Here is a 12464-nt window from a genome sequence, read left to right on the forward strand (position 1 = left end):
GAACTTCTTATCCTGCTTGCCTCAGCCCCCTGAGTGCTGGGATTACAGGTGTGTGCCACAATGCCTGGCACCAGTGTTACTGTTTAATGGGAAGTTTTGATGCTGCCTTTCAGAGAATCTAATCTTGAGCATGGGAACATTCAGCTGAGTGGGAGTGACTTTAGCCAGCTTGTCTTTGACTGTTTTATTTTCCTGACCATATTCTGACATTAGTCTTGAATTGCTTATTGACTGCTCTATTATTTTTTCCTATGATCTTAGACATGAAATTTCTGCCATTTACAATTCAATTTGCCTTTCACTTTGGAGGTAATATGAGGATTGCCCTCATTTAGGAAATGATTTTCTTTGACATCTCTTTCCTTTGTTATTTTTGGTAAAAGCTGTTCAACATTTGGCAACGTTGGTTTCACTGTCAACAAACATCTCCATTGTTTTTAAGAGTACCTAGCTGTTTGAATTTCTCCATAATCTGTTTCATATAAGCTAGTTCCATGATGGGCAATCCAGGCCTTTCTATTCTAAAAGCCTAACTCTCTTTGTGAGAAAAAATCTCTTGGGCATGGAGTGGTGCTGTGGATTTCCCCATGGAGTGCAGTCCCCTTGTATTGCAAGTTTAAGGTAGAGATGTTAGCTTCTAGGTGTTTTTGTTTGGGGGGGGGGGTTGTTTTGTTTTTTGTTTTTGTTTGCTTTTTGCTTATCTCCTCAGCACAGAACCTCTAACCTACAGTTGATTTGGAGTAAGAACAATCAAGACATCAGTCTTCTCAGCCATACACACCTATGCTACAGAATCTGTCCTAAGTAAGGGCAGAGTGAAAAAAGATTAATCTTTGACCTCTTGAGCAATCAGCTAGAAATTAATCTGTAAAATGTATCTGGCATGTTGAATAAAAGTTTGTATCCTGGCCCTTGACAGACACCTAAGGAGACAGGGAAACTGTGTCTTTGGCTGCAACTGTTTAGAGTGAAATTCTGTTGATTCTGAGCTGGGAGAGTGAGAAAACAGGTTGTGATTCAAATACTCCAAATTTTCTTCTCCTTTGGTAGAGTTTCTTGAATAAACATTTATTTATACCACTTTCTATATTCATTAATGCTTGTAGTTTAAATTTTTTAAAGAATAGTGCTTTTTTTCTATGAATTGAGCCTACTGTTGTTATTTCAGAAGCAGAACTCTTGAATGTATTTACTTTTGAGAGAGTAGCTTTAATTTAGATGGAAAGAAAGGATAAAAATTTTTAAGGATTTAAAATTTAAAATTGGGGCTGGGGATTTAGCTCAGCAGCATAAGCGCTGCCTTGCAAGCGTGTGGTCGTGAGTTCGATCCCCAGTACCAATTAAAAAAAAAAAAATTAAAAATTAAGCAAGGTCATGTCTTTATGCAAAATACTTTTAATCCATCTGAAAGAGTTAAAGTTTTAATAGTTCCAGTATTGCTGAAGTATACAAGTCCAAACTCTCTTCTGATACTCAAGGGAAACTCTAAGCTGTGATCCCTAGTAAAAAATCAGGAAGTAAGTTAAACACATCCAATAAATAATGGCAGTATCTTAAAATGAAAAAAAAATGGGCCAACACAACATCAAAATCTGGGAAGGCAAATGTTAAGTCCCATAGTCCCATGGCCAACGTCCAGTCAGGTTGTGGTGAGAGAGAGATACATCCGAAGGGTTTGGGGGGTCCACCCCTACAGCATTGCTAGTTGGAGCTCTCCTTACCTCTCTTGGAGTGGGTTTGCACCGCCTGCAGCCTTCCTCCCCTGATGTTTTATGTCCTTCAATTCTTCTTTCTGGGGATCTCAATTGCATTTTTAGCTTCACTCTTACAGCTTCATGAACTGCCCTCTCAGAGGAATGTTCCCTGTACTCTTTTGCCTTCTGAAATCTGTATGGAAGCCTCCCCAAACCCACAATTCTTACATTCTGCATGCTTGTCCATCCAGCCTTATGAGGAAAAGGCCAGGCCTTTTTACATCATTGCTGTTGATTAGTTTGAGTGCTGAAATACCTGAGCACCATGAAAAGAAATTCAGGGAGCTGATTCCTTAAGCAGTCTTTCATTGGCAGGTTGCCCCTAGAGCTCTCTTCTCAAAATAGTCATTTTTGCACCCTGAGTCTATAAAGAGGGGATCTTGTAGATTTCTCAGATGCCCTCAAAGTATTGTTTCTGTTGTCCTTATGTAAAGCACTTGACTTCTTTATAATGCTAATCCTTTCAACTGCTAGGTTGTCTTCGAACAAAACTTTACAGGCGAAAACTTGATAGGTCCAATTTTATACACATTCCCTTTATTGCCACCAGTAAAATTCTTCAAATTATTTAACTGTACTTTTTTTGGTACAGATGCTCATGGTTGATATGGTTAAAAGCTACATTAAACCTATGCCATAACTTCAATATTGGGCTGCCTTGGAGTTTTTCCTACCAGATTAATCTGCCAGTCTTAATTTCAGTCTCCTGTAAAGTCTCAGGGCATAATTAAGACGTAGATAAAATTCTGCCAGAGCATAACATAGCCCCAATGGAGTCCTACTTCTCAACTGAAATCTCCTGAACTTGGCTTTTTCCATCAGCATTTCTATGAGAATTCTGTATTCTGAGCTCCAATTAGAATCTTTCATCAAGTTCAGCTTACTACATTCTAGGGCTCACCAGCCTGCCCAAACCTTTCCAAATGCCTACAAACAAACCAGTTTCAAAGGCTTCTAAACTGCACTGGTGTAGTCCCAACAATAGCCCCAATCCTGATATCAAAATCATTTTTGATCACTCTCATCATTGCTTGACCAAATGAATGACATTTGCAACTCAGAGATGGAGAGGTTTAGATTAGGAAATTTTAGTCCATGTTCAGGAGATTCAGATGAAGAAAATGGCATGGCATAAGTGCCTACTATGGAAGAAACTTGCTTATGTCACAGCCAGGAAGCTATAAGAGAAGGGAGGAGCTCGGGGGAAAAAGCTATATCCTTTTCAGGTATGTCCCCAGGAACTCTCTTCCACCCATATCCCACCTCCTTGTAGTACAGTTAACCATAAACTCATCAGTGGACTAACCCACTGATTATAGCACCTCCACAGATTCATTGCCATGATCCAATTTAGATATATGAGACTTAAGGGAAACAGTTCAGGTCCAAACCATAATGTATTTATGGGGTAGAGTGTGACATTTTTATGCATATATGCAATGTGTAATCATATGTTCTCATAGTTTTTTTATTATTTTTTTAACTTGTTTCAGTCTATGTAACGGCTAGTCTCACAGAAAGGACAGTGCCGGAATAGGTTAGACTTTCTTGCTATAGCAAGCTCAAATTGTGACAGACTATTTTGATAATCTGTCACAGAGTGTTGCTTGCACTTCATAGAATTTTTTTGATGGGAGCATTCAAAATATCTCTTAATTATTTTTAAATATTAAATTAATTGTTCTTAACCATAGTTATCCTAGTCTAAATCCCTATCCCAATTAACCATCCTGGTTTCACCCCTAAGAGATTATTTTAAATAAAATCATCTTAGTTACTATCTCCTCCCAGAAATACGTACCCAGCACCCACAATTTAAGGATAGATAGGTTTATTTTAATTCAGTTTGTAGAGATTTCAGTTCACAGTGGGTTAACTCCAAGATAGGGCAGCCTGGTAGGGGAGAAACAGTCTATAGCATGGTACAGGAAAGCAAAGAGCAATCAAGGGAGTAGGGAGGGGGATAAACCCTTCCAGGTCTTGCCCCCCTCCAAGCTTTACCTCTTGACATCACATTTGGCTGTAAGCTCATCAGTGCACTAATTCACTGATGACTATCAGTCCCATGATCCAGACACCTCCCAAAAGACCCCTTTACGAGTACAAGAGGTTTGGGGGACATCTAGATACAAACCATAACAGCATCTCTTTTAATAGTCTTGGAATTTTAATATTCAAAGCAGAAAATGAAAGATCTGTTTTTCTGGGATAAGAGATACACAAAAGATAGAGAAGTTTTACATTTGTTAAAGGCAATAAAATGAGGGAAAGATGCACTCTTGCACAGTGCAGAGCAGACCACTGAAAGAGCTTATACTAGCCATGACAAATCTCGATGACTGCTTGTTAAATAAAAGATAAGGATCTTGATGAATAAAAAATATAAGTGTAATACAGATATACTATAAAGTTTTTCCAAGTAATGAAGTCTGGGAAAATTGAAGGAGTTATTGAGCAGTTTCAGAAGAGAAAGAAAAGATGAAATGTGCTTTAGGGTTAAACAAACAAAATAGAACCAGAGATAACAAGATCAATGAAAAGACCTGAAATTATACAGTAGAATTTCGTAATGTTATTCTTTGCCTCCCCTAGAAAGTGACCTGTAGGCCATTAATTGAAAGTCACAGCCGAGGCACTACAGGAATGTGAAGAAAGTTCTAAGTGAGCTTCCCTAATTGGCCAAAAAAGCCTAATCTTATTGGCAACTCTGGAAATCACTGTAAAAATACAGGTAAAAGAATTCCATCCAGAGAATGATGATAACTGGGATACATTCTGTACTATTGAACAATATGGTAAATGTTTCACCTTTTTAAAATGATTATAATAAAGAACACATTCCCATTAACATTTCTCAAGATACTACCCTTCATTTCAAAATACACTTATCTCATGTTCTTGCCAATTTCTGAAGCAGTTCTGGCAGTTCCCTTTCCTATTGTCTTTCATTGCTGCAGAGTCGTGGCTGCCTCAGTGTCCTGAATTGGGAAGAAACAGAAGTCTAACAGTACCAGTTCTGGTGAATAAGGTAGATGAGGACTGATATATAAAAATAATACAGAATATGTTCATATGGAAACCAGAGGTTAAATGGTTAGGATTAGTGGCCCCTGATAAGAGGAAGATTAGAGCAAGCATATTAGTGAGATGTAATCTTCAAAGTGGAGTAACATAGAGCTTACGAACTGATTGAAATGAAATAAACAATTTAGAAATATGGAGCTTGCAAAATTATGAGGCACTGACTTGTAATAATTGATAACAAAAGGAAGAATAACATTCTGACTTTAGTATAAAAGTTATAAAGCAAAAAAGATATAGGATATTTGAAACTGGGAGGTAGTGTGTGAAAGATTAGAGGAAGATTTTCAAAATTTTGTGTCATGTGTCAAAATTATTTTGACATTCAACTCAGAGATGTCATCCATCTTAGAATAGCCTAAAGTGTCCCAATACCTCTCTTAGATAAAACAGACTTGTTTCTATATGGGAGGAATGTTTCATCAAAACAGAGCATTCAAGTGGGTGAGCAGTCAATTCTCAGTTCATTGCCAGGCCAGTTCTATGAATGGGAGTTTATTATAATATTTAAACTTATGATGCAGATAAGGAATCTTAGAAAAGTTACTGAAACTAAAGAACATATTTTTATTTTAAAATGAAAAAGACCAAAAACAATGATACACAATTTCAAAACAACTTAATAGGAGATTAACAATGGTTAATATATTACATATGGTTATTCTTAAAGCATTTACTCAGATTACCAGATATAGGCATTAGAAGTGATCAAACAAAGCACAAACTGTTATTTTTGGTGAACTAACAGAGATTAATAGTATAATTATCTATCTTGTTTGTGTGTGTATATGTATATCGTTTCCCCCTTCTTTCTTTTAAAGAATATATTTGATAGAATCAGAAAGAATAAAGCTGTGTGCGAGGCTAGAATATGTCCACTCAAGTTCCTGCATTATAATCTTGATCAATAATTTTATAGTGTTGAGAGGTGAGACTATTGTGGTTTTCTTTCCCAGTACTGGAGGTTGGAGCTACATCCTCAGAGCCCCACCATTTTTTGAGACATGAGACACAAATAATTTGCTGATTCACAGATTAAATTTTAGTCTCCATGTGAAGGTGATAAATATAAAATTTCTGAATCCATCTATACATGTTGCTTCCAGCTATAGCTTTTGGACACGAAATACAATCCTGTAAGGAATAACACCAAATAACTTTAAAATGTTGTTATGCACTACTTACGCACCTTGGCTTAGAAAGATAAAATCACAGTAATAGTTAAACACTGAAAATTTCAGTTGATCATCACCTTGTACTAGGGGAGTTCTTTACTACAGCGGTCATTCATAATATTTTAAGAAAGTATATTTTGTTCTATAGCTTACTTTTTAAAGGATTCAATGAAGCTCACTCTCTGCATACACTCCTATTTGAAAGCCTGCAGCATGTTAAGCTGGAGAATAAGGAAAGACAAAACTGATTCCCCAACAGAAAAAACGTCAGATTCTTTCAAGGGGGTATTTGTCTGACCTTCCCATATTTAGTAAAGCCACGGAGTAACAGAGAGAGATTCATTAATAACACTGGCAGGTTTATGCATCGGTGGCTAAAGGTAGAAATGAGATAAATTTTGGAGAAAGCATGAATCAATGAAACTTTTCCACCATTTTTTATCTGAAATATTTAGATGGGATATATATTTTTAATCTACTCTTGACTATAGCAAATGTTCATTTCCATTTTATAAGACCTATGAGTTGATTTCCCTCTGTCCTGGATAACAGACCAAAGTTTATTCTACTTTTCTTCATTGGCTTGCAGTTATGGAGTGAACATGTCTTTTTGCCTTATTTTGAGCAGATGGAACGAGTTGTGCCCAGCTTTATCTTGATAAAGTACATGTCCTTCAATTCCTCTTGTGTGCGAAGGAGATTTTATAGCCATCATGCGGAGTATCCAGGTGCAATGCAAAGGGAATTCAAGCTTCTGGAAGAAAGCAAATAAAAACTAAATTTTAGAGTGCTTGAGGGAGACTAAGACCAGACTCAACACAAAAGTATTCTTCAGCAAGTCTGAAGGAGAGAAACTTCTCTCATGAAGGAGCTAATGAATTCTGAATATCAGGAAATAGATTACTTGCATAACTTCTGTGCTTTATTAAATAGAGAATAAGCAGGGGCTGGAGGTTTAGCACAGTGGCATTAGCGCCTGCCTTGCAAGCAGGCAGTCGTGAGTTCGATCCCCGGTACCGATAAAAAGGAAAAAGACCAAAAAAAAAAAAAAAAAGAATAAAGCACATTGCTAATTGTTCATTCCCAGCTGTTTTTTTTTTCCTTTTTACTAAAGACTGAGTGCTCCAAATCCCAGCTGTTGTTGATCAGCAGCAATGAGAAAGCCCCCTTCACACTTCTCAGCAGTAGTACTCTGATCTTAGGTGTTTGTCATTTGTTTCTTCAGGCATGATTTCTTTGCTAAGTAAAGCCAGCTTCCTCAAGATGCAGGTCACTCAGCTTTAAGTTATTGGTCTCCACATTCTCTTTAGTGTATGCAGAAAGCCAAGTCCTACATGGGAAGGCTTTCCTACTCCTCTACTGGAAGCTTCTCACTGTTTGGTCTGCAGAGATCGAAGGTTGCCGAAGGTTAGAAGGGATGCCAAGCTGGGTAAGAGGTGGCTGAGGGTTGGCCTGGTGCCTGGCCTGTGTGCTGGCGTGGGAGTGAAGGGAGAAGGACTTCAAGGGAGTGGCTTTGGTGACACATTTAGTGAAAGCTGAGATGTTGTAGGAGAACTCTGAGCCACAGGATGGCCAGAAGGTGTGTTTCCTGGTTTAGGGGTTTGCTGAGGTAGGATTTTTAACAGCAGGGTGCACAGTGTGGGGGCCAGGGCCAGTGGCACTGTTGGCTGAGCCAAGCCAGAGCTGATGGGAGCCAGCCCCTGACTGGGCTTCATTCTGGCCTATGGTCACGTCACTACTGTTTCTTCCTCAAGTAGTGACAGTTGAAGACATGGAGTCCTTGAGTTTTAGAGGTCTGCTGACATGCAGATTTGGCCTTTGCTCCGTTATGCCTGTGGAGGAGGGGATGGTTGCATTCTCTGAGGTGCTTTCAGCCTGAGAGCTCTGGGAGGAGGACTCTAGGCCTATGGGACTGAGGCACTGCCATCTGAGTGGTGGCTGGACAGCAGGGATGTGTGCTTGCTGCGGGGTCCCAAAGCCCCTGAGCTTCACACCAAAGCTCTCCTCCTCCATCAGGGCTCCTTTCATCGTAGCCTCCACACTAGCTGCTGCTTACTCTTCTGTGTTACTGAGTTTGAGTCATTTCCAGAGTAGAATGAGTGATTAGACTTTGGGGTGGCATGAGATAACAGGGGACTTTAATACCCCATTGTCACAAAGAGATAGATCAACTAGACAAAAAGTCAGCAAAGAAATAATAGAACCGAATCATACTTGTGAGCAATTGGACTTAGCACATGTTTACAGAGTATTCTACCCAACCACATCAGAATGCATTCTTCTCAGCTGCACACGGAACATTCTCCAAAATAGACCATTTATATTATCCCATAGAACATTCTTAAGTAAATGCAAAGGTACTAAAATTATTCCTTGTGTACTATCTGACCATAGCACACTTAAGTTGGAAATGAATGGCAAAAGGAGTTGCAAAACCTGCATAAATACATGAAAATTAAATTCTGAAAAACCAGTGGGCTACAGATGAAATTAAAGAAGAAATAGCACAAAATCTACAATTCAATGGAAATGAAGAAACAACATACCTATAGGATGCAATGAAAGCAGTCTTAAGAGGAAAATATATAGCAGTAAATTGTCGTATCAACAAAACAGAACTCCATTACAATACTACTAGAGGTAATAAACAAATTTAGGAGTGTACTTGGATACAAAGTCAATGCTCAAAAATCAATAGCATTCCTGTACACAAACAAAAAACTCACTGAGAGAGAAATTATGGAAATATTGCCTCTCACAATACTATCTGAAATAATAAAATACATAGGAATCAACCTAAGAATGTAAAAGACCTATATGCTGAAATTTATGCTATGCTTAAAAAGGAGATTGAAAAGGACATTAGGAAATGGAAAGTTATTCCTTGCTCTTGACTAGGAAGAACCAACATTGTGAAAATGGCCATACTCCCCAAACTGTTACACAGATTTAATGCAATCCCAATCAAAATACCATTAACATACCTCACAGATTTAGAGAAAACATTACTAAAATTCATTTGGAAACAGAAGAAACCTATAAAAGGAAAGGCAATTTAGGGCAACAAAGGCAAGACAGGAGGCCTCTCATCCTGACTTGAAACTATACTACAAAGCCACAGTGATAAAATCAGCATGGTACTGGCAAAGAACTATACCTGAGGTTCAATGGAACAGATTAGAAGATGCAAACACAACTACAAAGACACTCAGCCCCCTGTTATTTGACAAAGGTGCTAAACATGTTCACTGGAAGGATAGCCTCTTTAATAAATGGTGTTGGGAAAATTGGCTCTCCACATGCCAAAGACTGAAATTAGACCCATGCCTATCACCATACACAAAACTAAAATTTAAATGGATCAAAGATCTAAATATTAAAATAGAAACACTAAATCTACTGGAAGACAAGGTAGACAGAAGTCTTGCAGACATAGGGGTAGGCAGAGTATTCATGAACAAAAGCAAACTGCATGAGAATCATTTCAAAGAATCAAAACTGGGATCTCATATTATTGAAAAGTTTCTGCACTTCAAAAGAAATCACCAATAAGGTGAAAAGAAACCCCACAAAATGGGAAAGAATTTTTTCTAGCAACCCCTCAAAGGACTTATATCCAGAACATATAAAGAACTGAAAAACATCAAGCCCCCAAAAAATGGACATCTGAGAGGAACACACAGTTCTCAGATGAAGATATACAAATGGCAAATAAATACATGAAGAAATGTTCACCATCACAGGTCATTTGAAAAATGCAAATTAAAACAGGATTGAGATTTCATCTCACTCCAAAAAGAATAGCTGCCATCAAGAAATCAACTCATAACAAATGTTGACAAGGCTTCAGGGAAAAAGGAACACTGCTCCATTGTTGAAGGGAATGTAGACTGGTGCAGCCACTATGGAAATAACTACAGAGATTTCTCAGAAGACTTAGGATTGGAAGTTCCATTCAATCCAGCTATTCCCCTCCTGAGTATTTTCCCAGAAAAACTGAAAAAGTCATGTCACAGTGATATATGTGCACCTATGTTCATAGCAGTACATAACATAACAATTTGTAATAGCTAAATCATGGAAACACCCAAAATGCCCATCAACCACAAAGTGGATGAAAAATATGTATTTTTATACAATGGAGTGTTACTCAACTATAAAAAAGGGTGATCTTGAAGCCTTCATAGGTAAATGGAGGCAACTTGGGACTATTCTCATAAGTGAAATAAATAAGAATCATTTATAAATATCACATTGTGTCTCTAGTGTAAAAAGAAATAAGAACTGTAGGAGTAACAAACCCAAATGTGCAATTGCTATTATAAAAAAAGAAAGGAAAAGAAAGTGCTCTAAACGATATAACTGCATGTATATTTAAGTGTGTAAGATAGACAACCATATTACTAAGTTTTTGTTGGATCCTTTAACAGAACTCTTTGCAGTTTCACTGTTTGAATGTCCAGTTTGCTTTAATTTTGTAGCTTGAACAACTATTTCTAAGATGACAGTATGGATGGGAGGCACAAAGATGGCAGATAGATAACAACTGGCTACAGAGGTTCCCTGAGATAGTCAACTTAGAATTCAACATGATACAGTGTGGGGTGCCCCAAACAGAGGGAGATGAATTCTCTCATCCCAAGAAGAAATTAAGGTGAGAATAACCAACCAAACATACAGTCCCGGTGCTATTAATGGAACAGCTAAATGTTCAATGTTCCTGCCGCAGCGGGCGACTTACCAACCATCTGAGGTCCTGCCGCAACTTGCTGAGGTCCCACCACTTCGACTCACTGGAGGCAGTTACATTGAACTTAGGGGTTGGTGAGCCAAACAGAGCTGAGTTGGCAGGGTACCTGCATCGACCTGTGGTGAGCAATGGGAGTGGAGCCATTCCACAGAAAGGGGTCTCCAGTGGATGACATTCTGGGACTGGGCAGGACTGGCAAGTACAAGGGGCAGCAGTGACTTCAGTCAGTTGTTCCCTTCCCAAACAGGATTGGTGGAGTGAGCTAGTCCTGGGTCATGTGACCTGGCTGAGACCCAATAGGTTATCCGAAATCAATTCCCTACAGTGGCAGCACACAGTAACACAGTGAAGCCTCAGAAGTTTGACTGACCCAGAGGGGAGGCGGCACACAGTAATACAGTGCAGGCCACAGCAGGTTGACTGATCCGGAGGGGAGGGACCAGCATATGCTGCCCCTGTTTGCAAGTCACTAGCATACTGTGGTGGGAAGGATTACCTAGCCAGCGTGCTTCAGAAGGATTGTAACCAACAAAGAAAGAAACTGGGACCTCCTAGAAAAAAACAAGAAAAATGGGAAGAGGAAGCAACAACAAAAAGTCCCCAGGTCCCAACCCTGAGAACATTGACCCAGGACAGGTAAATACAATGGAGAATGAGAACAGCAAACATGTAATATCAGACATGGCACCAGTGGACACAAAGAGATATCTTTAGGACCTCACAGATGAGTTCAAAAGTGAAATATTTAGCCAAGGAAAGCAAGATATAAGAAGATTAATAAAAGAGATGCTAAGCACCCCTCAAGCAGACACAGGTGGAAAAAGGGAGGAACTCAAAGGAGAGAACTATTTGATGCAGAATATAAAAACATATAGGATACATGAAGCAGATTCAAAGAGATTACCAGGAAATTAAAAACTGTATGGAAAGATGGCAAATGTGCTTGAAATAAACTAAGGATAGGTTATCCAAACTGGAGGACAGTTTTGCTATGTGGGATTATGAAAGGAAAAACTTTTTAAAAATAACAAGGAAACAAGTAGTAATAATATAAAAGTTAGAAGATGACAAGAGAATCTATAACTTGAGAATAAAGAATGTGAATGAAGAAGCAGGAGTACAAACAAAGGAACTACAGGGCTATTCACAGAAATAATTAAGGAAAACTTCCCAAACATAGGAAAAGGAAATGATATTCTGATGTATGAGGCATACAGAACTCCAGCCACCTACAACCAAAACAAAGCTACATCCAGTTATATAATAATCAAGATCCCATAAATTCAATATAAAAACAGACTATTCAAAGCTTTTAGAGACAAGAAACAGATAACCTATAAAGTAAGGCCCATCAGAATAATGGCAGACATCTCGACACAAACCATCAAGTTTAGAAGAGCCTGGAGTGAAATATTCCAAGCCCTGAAAGAAACCTCCACCACAGATTGATGTACCCTGCTAAACTTTGTCTAGAAATTAATGGAGAAACAAGATGCTTCCAAGACAAAGAGGATCTTGGGAAATTTGCAGCCACCAATCCAACTCTACGGAGAATACTTCAGGGAATTCTAGAGAGAGAAAAAAGTACTAGGATTCCAGGAACAGTGCCAGAGAGCCCTCAATGAATGGAGCAGAAAACAGAAGAAGATAAGCAGAGAACTGATGACAAAAAAAGAGCATAACAGAAATGAGGCAGAGAAGGTT

The 12464-nt window shown here is 38.5% G+C and overlaps 1 protein-coding gene and 1 non-coding gene across 2 annotated transcripts in view; both read right to left on the reverse strand.

Moving 5' to 3' along the window:
• Positions 1-12464, reverse strand: part of Echdc1 (ethylmalonyl-CoA decarboxylase 1) — a 98490-nt gene that overhangs the window by 37817 nt on the left and 48209 nt on the right. The gene's annotated exons all lie outside the window — the stretch shown is intronic.
• LOC111754556 (small nucleolar RNA SNORA28) lies at positions 3238-3363 on the reverse strand. Its single transcript, XR_002789231.1, has one exon. It is a non-coding gene; the product is annotated as a small nucleolar RNA SNORA28 (small nucleolar RNA).

The sequence above is a fragment of the Cavia porcellus genome, unplaced genomic scaffold (assembly GCF_034190915.1).
Source record: "Cavia porcellus strain 051 isolate PalLab524CR breed Dunkin Hartley unplaced genomic scaffold, mCavPor4.1 scaffold_24, whole genome shotgun sequence".
Classification (NCBI taxonomy): domain Eukaryota; kingdom Metazoa; phylum Chordata; class Mammalia; order Rodentia; family Caviidae; genus Cavia; species Cavia porcellus.